The sequence below is a fragment of the Sciurus carolinensis genome, chromosome 9, assembly GCF_902686445.1.
Source record: "Sciurus carolinensis chromosome 9, mSciCar1.2, whole genome shotgun sequence".
NCBI lineage: Eukaryota > Metazoa > Chordata > Mammalia > Rodentia > Sciuridae > Sciurus > Sciurus carolinensis.
The window spans coordinates 18579174-18588087 of record NC_062221.1 but is presented as its reverse complement, the minus strand read 5'-3'; the positions used below and the strand labels follow the sequence as shown (position 1 = coordinate 18588087).

General features: G+C 38.2%; 1 pseudogene; it reads right to left on the bottom strand.

The window, feature by feature from the left end:
- Window positions 1-1811: 1811 nt before the first annotated feature.
- LOC124992865 (poly(rC)-binding protein 2-like) lies at window positions 1812-8348 on the bottom strand (annotated as a pseudogene).
- Between the last annotated feature and the right edge of the window lie 566 nt (window positions 8349-8914).

Below are 8914 nucleotides of genomic sequence, written 5' to 3'. Positions count from 1 at the left end.
CAAAATTCCATGACTTGCAGATGAAGCTTTATTGGGACACATATGCAAATTCATATGAATAAATTATATTGACCTGTATTCAAGCACATCATTCCTTTCTTCTCACAGTATAATATCTGTTATTAAATCCATTCAAGGAGTTTTAGTTCACATACTTTCATATTTAAAATTTTAAGGTGATCCTTTTTGAGAGTTTCTCTCAATGCTTCCCAAATTATGATCTGTTATATCTGTCTTCTGTAAATTTTTCAGCATATTTATCATAGTTATTTTATGTATCCTCATTGGTTAATTTTAATATCTTCAATATTTGTTTCTATTTTTATTGATTTTTCCCTTTATAATGGGAAACAACTTCCTACTCATTTGCATGCTATGATTTTTTATTGTGATCTAGAAATTACATTAAAAATGGAGAATGAAGTGTACATTTTGTTTTACTTTGTCTCATCATATTCAAGAAAATGTGAATGCTTCTCCTCCGTGGCAATTAGAGTGAAAGGTTGATTTGGATTCTCTCAAGATTCAAGTGAGCTTCTACATGGACCGCTACAATATTTAGACACAGGCTGACCTCCAGGTGGTCCTCCCTCCAGCCTCCCAAACTACTGCTGCAGAAGTACTGAGCATTTTGATCATTTCCATGTTTGAGGCAGGAATGGGGCCATTTCAGTTCACTTTGGATTCCTCTTCAGCAGAAGCTAGAAATCCAAGCACCAAAAGAATACATTAGAGTGTGAAATATATTTAACCTACCTGTTCTTCCCTCTGCCACTTTCTCAGCCAAAATTTGGGTGTAGGGTACATTTGTTTGCTAGGGCTGTGACAACAAAGTACCACAGATTGGTTAACTTAAACAATAGTTCTGGAGGATAGAAGTCTGAGATTCAGGGGCAGACAGGGTTAATTTCTTTCTCCTTGGCTTATAGGAGGTGGTTACCCTCTCCCTGTGTCTTCACATGGTCTTTTCTTGTGTATGTTTGTTTCCTGATTTCCTCTTGTAAGGATGCTAATTATTTTGGAATAAGGTCCTCCTTAATGAACTCATTTTAATTTAATTACCTCTTTAATTTACTTTAAATTACCTCTTTAAAGACCTAGCTCCACAGACAGTCACATTCTGAGGTACCGAGGTCTAGGATATTCATCTGATTTTGGAAGAAGACACAATTCAGCCATACCAGGGGACTATTAAGTTATTTATTTCTCGGTTTAGAGCTTTCTGGTTCTCCCTGGCATCAAAGAGTTGGCCAATCTTTGGCCATTCCAAGTCCCCAGCTCCATGACAGGCCAGCTCCTCCACCTGCCCACATTCAGATCAGGTACTCGGCCCCAGGTCTGGAAGCTCCCTCAATTTCTAAAAATGGCTCATCTTCTGAAACTGAAGTCACCAAAGCTTTTTTGCATCTATCTTTCTTGGATACTCCCGCAGATTATTATATTTTTTGGATTATTTACTTTTTAACTTCTTGATTTAAAATGATAGATTTTTTTTTTTTTTTTTTTTTTTTTTTTTTTTTTTTTTTTTTTGGTGCTGGGGATCGAACCCAGGGCCTTGTGCTTGCAAGGCAAGCACTTTACCAACTGAGCTATCTCCCCAGCCCCAGATTTTTTTGATATTTATAGAAATGTTACACAGAGGTCTCTTGTAGCCTTTTTTTCTGTTTCCCTGATGTTTTTATCTTGTGTGCCTATAGTACACAAGTATAGTATAATATCAAAACCAGAAAATGGACCACAGTACAATGTGTGTTTAGATTTATACGATTTTATCAGGTGTGTGGATGAAAACTCCCCCTCACATGACCCCTTTATAGTCCAAGGCATCCTTTCCCCGCTCCCACTCCACCCTCCACCCCTAATCCCTAGTAACCACTAATCTGTCCCTCATGTCTTACACCATTGTCATTTAAGAATGTTATATAAATGGAAGCATACAGTATATGACCTTTGGATATTGGCTTTTCCACTCATCCAATTTATTGCATGTGTCATTTTTTGTTGTTGTTTTTACTGCTAAATAGTTTTCTATGGTTTGGATATGACACGAATTGATTAACCACCCATTTACTAAATAGCGTTTTGGTTCTTTTCAGCTTGAGGCTAATACAAATAGAGCTTCATATGCACACAGGTTTTGTTGTGGACATAAGTTTCCTTTTCCCTGGGGTAAATGACTAAGTACTATTGCTGGGTTAGATGGTAAGAGTGTGTTTAATTTTAAGAAACCACCAAACTCTTTTCCAGGATGCTGTCTGTTTTAATCTCACTATTACTATCCGGGAAATCCAGTTTCCCTACACCCTCACCAGGACTCGAATTGTAGTTGTTTTTTAATTTCAGCTGTCCCAACAGGTGTGTCCTGATAGCTCACTGTAATCCTAATTTGCATTTTCCTTAGGCCTAATGGTGTTGAGCATATTTTCATGTGCTTATTTGACATTTGTATATACTCTTCTGTAAAATATATGTTCATGTTTTCTCCCAGAATTCCCATTGAATGCTCTGGGTTTTTTTTTAACTATTAAATTTTGAGGGTTCTTTGTATGATCTAGAAACAAGTCCCCTGTCAGACTTGGTTGGCACAGGATCTCTCCCAGTCTATAACTTGTCTTTTCATTCTCATCACAAGGCTTTTATCAGATGAAGAGTTTTTAATTTTTCAAGTTAAAATTTTTCATTTTAATTTTGATGAAATCCAACTTTTTTTCTTTTGTGGACTGTGTTTTTTTTTCATTTCAAAGAATTTATTAATGGTATTTTTGCATTTTAAAATCAGTGCATTATAATTTTACAAAATAATAGGGTTCATTGAGATATATTCATATCTGCACATGCATGATTTGGCCTATTTTATTCCCCTGTGCTCTCCCTTTCCCTCCCCTTCTCATTGCCTGACCCCTTTTCTCCAGTCTACTGGTCTCTCTTCTACTTTCATGAAAATTTATTTTTTAAAAATTTCTAGTTTTATTTATTTATTTATTTTAACAGTGCCACTTTTATTGTAAATCAAGTATTCCTACATATATATTTCTGGAGTTCATTATAGATGCCACTATTTATTTGACTATTGTACCACCCTGCTTGATGGCTATAGTTTTATCACAAGTCATATTTGGTAGTATCAGTCTTCCTACTTTGAAAGTAGTGGGGTTCTCTGCCCCAAATGTTTTGACTATACTTGACCTTGAATGTTAACATATAAATTTTAAATCATCTTGTTAACTTCTAACCCTTTTGTGATTTTTTTTATTTGTTCTAATTAGTTGTACCTGATAGTAGAATGCATGTATACATTTTGATAGATCATACATAAATGGAGTGTAACCTCTCATTTTTCTGATTATACACATTGTAGGATCACATCGGTCATGCAGTCATATATGCACATGAGGTAATAATGTCTGTTTCACTCTACTATCCTTCCCCTGCCTCCTCTCCCCTCTACCTAATATAAGTAACCCTATTCTTTCCTATCTCCTCCCCTTTAAATTTTTTAAAAAGACAATCAAGGACTAAAGAACTTGCCAACATTTTTCTGTTGTTTCTTGGGTTCCATGGAAGAAAGGCATGGACTATACTTTTTATATCACATCTAAGAACTCTTCCAGTTCTATGCCCCAAGAGTTTTTCCCAGTTTTTCCTCTAAAAGCATAATCTTTTGTTTTACATTGACACCTATGGTCCAGTTTGAGATAATATTTCTACAAAGCATTAAGTTTTCTGTTTTCTCCCAATCACGCCAGCACCATTAGTTGAGAGACTTTTATCCCCCTGATGAATTCCTTCCCGTCTTTGGGAGCTCAGCTGGCGGTACTTGTGTGGGTCCACACCCAGGTTGTGTCTTCTGTTCCTTTGAGCTGTGTGTCAGTTCCTCCACCAATATTGCACAGTCTTGATTAGTGTAGCTACGGTGTCTTAAAAACTAGTAGAATTATTCCTACTACTTTATTCTTCTTAGCTCTTCTAGCTTCTTTGTCTTCCCATAAATTTTAGAACAATATAGTATCTACCTACAAAAAAAACTCTTGCTGGAACTTAGGTAATAATTATGTCAAATCCCTCCATCAATTTGGGTAGAATGGACATCTTTATTACATTGAGTCTTTCAATTCATGAATACAGTATGTCTCTCCCTTCATTTAGCACTTCCGTGACTTATTTCATCAGCATTGTATAGTTTTCAGCATACAAGTCCTATACATGTTTTACTGAGTTTATATTTAAGTGTCTCTTGCTCTTTCTCTTTTAGCCACTGTTAATGATGTTGTATTTTAAATTTTGGTTTCCACATGTTTATATGTAGAATATGGAAATGCAATTATTATTGTTATATATATTAGGTATTCTGAAGATTTGAGGGACCTACCTGTAGGTTATAGTAGAGTTTTTTTAACTACTTGGAATCTTCTACATAGATTATCATATCTCAGAAAGAGGCAGTTTTTTTTTTTTTTCTTGCAGTTGGACCTATCTCCTGTTCTTGCTTATCACAAAGTCCCCCAGCACTGCTGGATGAGAATAGAGAGAGCCTACATCCTTGCCTTGCCAACTAATCCTCTCCATTTTCCTTATTTGGCAATGTATTTGTTTCCTAATCATTCCTGAAGGATAATTTCCACATATACGGAATTCAACACTGACAGAGTTTTCCTTTCTTTTGACACTTGATAGGTTTTGCCAGCTCCTTCTGACTCCCACGGCATCAGAGGAAAATTTTGAAATTAATTCTTTTTCCCAATTAGCTAAGATGGAGCTTCTCTTGAATACACCACAATGATTCTCACATGGTGTACAACCACAAGACTGGAGTGAGTCCTAATTAGAATAAGATATACTCCATGTTTGTATAAATATGTCAAAATATACTCTACTGTCATGGATATCTAAAGAGAACAAATAAAATTTTAAAAATTAAAAAGGTCCTAAAAAATAAAAATAAATAAAACAGGCAGATAAAAAAAATTTTAAAGATGTCTTATTTGTCCTTAACTTTTCAAAGTTTGCTCATGATCTACAGTGAATTTGGGGTTCTTTGGGCTTATTTTACTTGAGATTTGCTCAGTTTATGGTATATGCAATTTCTTTCTTTTTCCAAAGATGCATTGAATGGGTATTCATCCATTGGATTTTATTTGTTATTTCATTTTTAAGTTCTAAGATTTCCATGTGCTTTTTTTTCATACTTTGTATTTATTTGTTGATACTTTCTTGATTTTCAAGTATTTCCAGTGTTTTTGGAATTGCTCACTGAAGTATTTTTATGATAGCTCCTTAAAACATTCATCAAACAATTTCAACATCTGTGCCATATTGGTGTCACCTTCTGTCAACTGTCCTTTCTCAGTCAAGGTGAGATTTTCCTGGTTCTTGGTGTGACAAGTGATTTTTTTTATTGCATCATAGATAGTTTGGGTATTATGTTAAAATACCGAGTATTATGTAAATCTTCTGTTTTTACAGGCCTCTTGTGACTCCACACCAGTGGGAGAACAGAGATACTTCCTACTAGCTTACTGCTAGGTGGGATTGGAAGTGGAGCTACCCCATTACCTTCATGTGAAACCAAAGGGGAGAGAGCAGCGCCTCGCTACTGCTCAGGGGATACAATTTCATTCTCAAAGGCTGCCACTCTCATGACCCTGGCTGTGAGGTGGAGTGCTTCAGTGCTTCACCCCAAGTGCCTGCCGTTGACACTGACAGAGTGGGAGTCACCTCGTTACAGTACCTTGGAGGAGCTGGGAAGGGATGTCTAGTGACCACCCTGATTCCACTGACACCATAGAACCAACCAATTAGCTTTATGCTACTGGTTTCTCATTTCTTTTCTGTAAGAGAATTTATTATATATGATTTGAATTTCTTTTTATTTCACTGAGAGTAGTATTAAAACCCAGCGTATGATCTATCCTGTTGTATGTTCAATGCTAACTGATGAGGAATGTGTATTCTGCTGCTGTCAAGTGTTTATGAATGTTCATTGGATTGAGGTAACTGTTAGTGTTATTTGAGTCTTCTATATACTTATTTATTTTCTCTCTACTTGTTTGATCAATTACTGATATTGGAAACATCAAACTTTAATCATGGTTTGTCAATTTGTCTACATTTTTCTGTCAGTTTTTGCTTTATGTATTTTGAAGTTATTATGTATATACACATGTAGAATCATTACATAGTTTCATAGAGTTTTGAACCCTGTATTATTATGAGATGGTGCTCTTTATCTCAGTTTTTGTTTGAAATCTACTTGGATAGTGGAAAAGCTCCATTGTTGCATAGTATAGTTTCCTAACCTTTCACTGTTAACCTATCTGTATCATTACATTTAAAGTAGGTTTCCTATAGACAGCAAATATATGGATTTTGCTTTCTTTAAAATCCAATTCAGCAACCCTTGTGTTTTAAGTGTTTGAATCATTTGTAGTTAATATAGTTTTCAATATCATTTGGTTTGAGTTATGACTGATATTTACTTTCCTTTTGTTCTGGCTCTTCTTTTCTACATTTCTCCCCCTTTCCTGCTTTCTGTTGAATTAAATGAACATTTTCAGTATTATGTTCCTCTCCCCTCACTACTGGCTTATTAGATATAATAATAATTTTTAGAGGCTGTTCTGGGGTTTATAAATTGTATCATTAATTGCCCACACCTCCCCTTCAGTTTGTGTATTGTATAAGAACCTTATCACAGTCGCTTCCAGATCTTCCCCATCCTTTGTGCAAGAGTATCTATACATTTTACAGTCTACATAACCTACAACCCTACTTTCATCAATTTTTGCTTTAACACGTAAATCATATATTAAACACAAGAAAACAGGATAAGTAAAGGTCTCCAATTGTTTTTATTTATTTTTATTTGTTTTAAACCCACATGAATCACTGTACATTGTTTCTACTCACAAAGATAAAGCTCCAGTTCATCTTTTAATTTTTTAAAAAAATTCCTGACATTACAGAACTAAACTGAAATGTATTAAGAGTCCAGTCTTACATTTCCACGACAAACAGAAAAATTCATGAGCAAAAAAAGGGGGGGAGAAGCTTATGAAACTAAATATGGATCTCAGCATTAACAGTTGAACAGAGAAAGGAATTAAAATATCACGAGTGGACCATAGAGAGTGTAGAAACTGAATATTTACAAACTATTTACACCTGGAATTGCTGACTGTTCAGAGACTACACAGATGGATCATGGGTGGTGGTGAACCGCCCAAAGGGACTATGGGTGAATCTGCACTGCTAGCTGCTCTCCGTGCCACCGTCTCCGAGGAAAGCCGGACGTTGATTTGATACTGAGCCAGGCCAACACTAGCAACAGATCCAGTGATGTTAACCTGCCCATCAGTAGATCCTTCTACTGGGATGGCAATTTTGATCTGCACCCCAGACATCTGACGGGTATCATTGATTTTGGCGCCTTGACGCCCGATTATGCAGCCAATCAAGTCGTTTGGAATGGTGAGCTCATGAGAAGTAGTCTGAGCAGATGCATCCAAACCCCAATATCCTTTCACCTCTGGAGAGCTGGATCCAATACCATTGAATCTGGTGTTGCCATGCGTCATAGGAAAATGAGACTTGGTTGCCAAATGGCGCAGCTTGGTCAAATCTGGTGGTGGAATGGCATACAGTCCTTGAATGGTAAGGCCTCTAGAGGTTGTCCCTCCAGGTCAGGGTCGAGACACATGGACGGGGTGGTGTGGGGAAAGCTCGCACTGTCGCTGCCTGTGCTGAACCTGTCATGACCACCTGCAAAGAAGACAGGAGAACTTGGCGGCTTGGGCCGGTTCAGGATGGTCACGCCCTTTGCGGGGGACTCCAACAGGACCACACAGATCTGTGTGACACACTCAATGACAGATTGCGGAATGCCAGCAATAGTGATGGCCCGCTCAGTTGAATTGGGGAGCATATTCCCTGCCACCTGGACTTGAGCCCCTGTACTCCCTCATATTTCCTAACTCTAACCCTAACCTTTTCCAGTGACAGAGCCACACTGACTAGCAGGGACCACCAGCCTTAGAGTGAGGGGGGGGGGGTCTACTGGCAGCTGTGCTATTGGTCACAGAGCAGCTGATGTCCTCTTCTAGTTTGTCAATGATCATAGCAAAGATGGCATTAGTGGGTTCAGCCAAAGTGATCATTCTCTCAAGACAATTCCCTCTGAGATGTTGACAGGGGCACCACCCTCCCCGCGCATCCTAACTGATTCTCCTTTCTCTCTGAGGATACTGCCAACTTCCTTTCCATGCGTAAGTAGCCGAATGGTGGGAGGGACATTTAATCTACCTTCAATCACTGGAATCCGTGTCGAGTAGTGTTATGGGGAGCTGGATTTTGAGTGGTCACGTCTTTGGTCACTGGTGGGGGTGAAAGCCAAAAACTGCAGGCGATAGCACTGAGGGGAAAGGGGAGCAGGCGCGAAGGGGAAGGGCGAGAGGCCCGGGGCGGAACAATAGGGGCGGCGGGAGAGGAAGGAGGTGGAGGAGGAGGAGGAGGAGGAGGAGGAAGGGGAGAGAGACCCCGGCGGGCGGGACAGGGCGCAGGTTGCAGCTGCTGGGCTGCCTCTGCTGGTTCGGGGTCCAATTATTTTTAAAAGACTTTGCTTTTACAGAACAGTTTTAGGTTCACTGTGGAATGAATCTAACATAACTTTTCACAACTGTACATAATATGAATACACCACAGTGAATCTCACCATCATGTACAGCCACAAGAAATTAATTTTAAAAAATAACTATGGATAAATGGCAGAAAGATCAATAGAGGGAAGGTAGCAGGGGGTGGAGGGAGGAAAGGGGGACTAGAGGGTACGGGGGACTGAATTAGAACAAGACATATTCCATGCCTGTATAATTATGTCAAAATGAATTACACTGTCCTATATGACTAGAAAGAACCAATT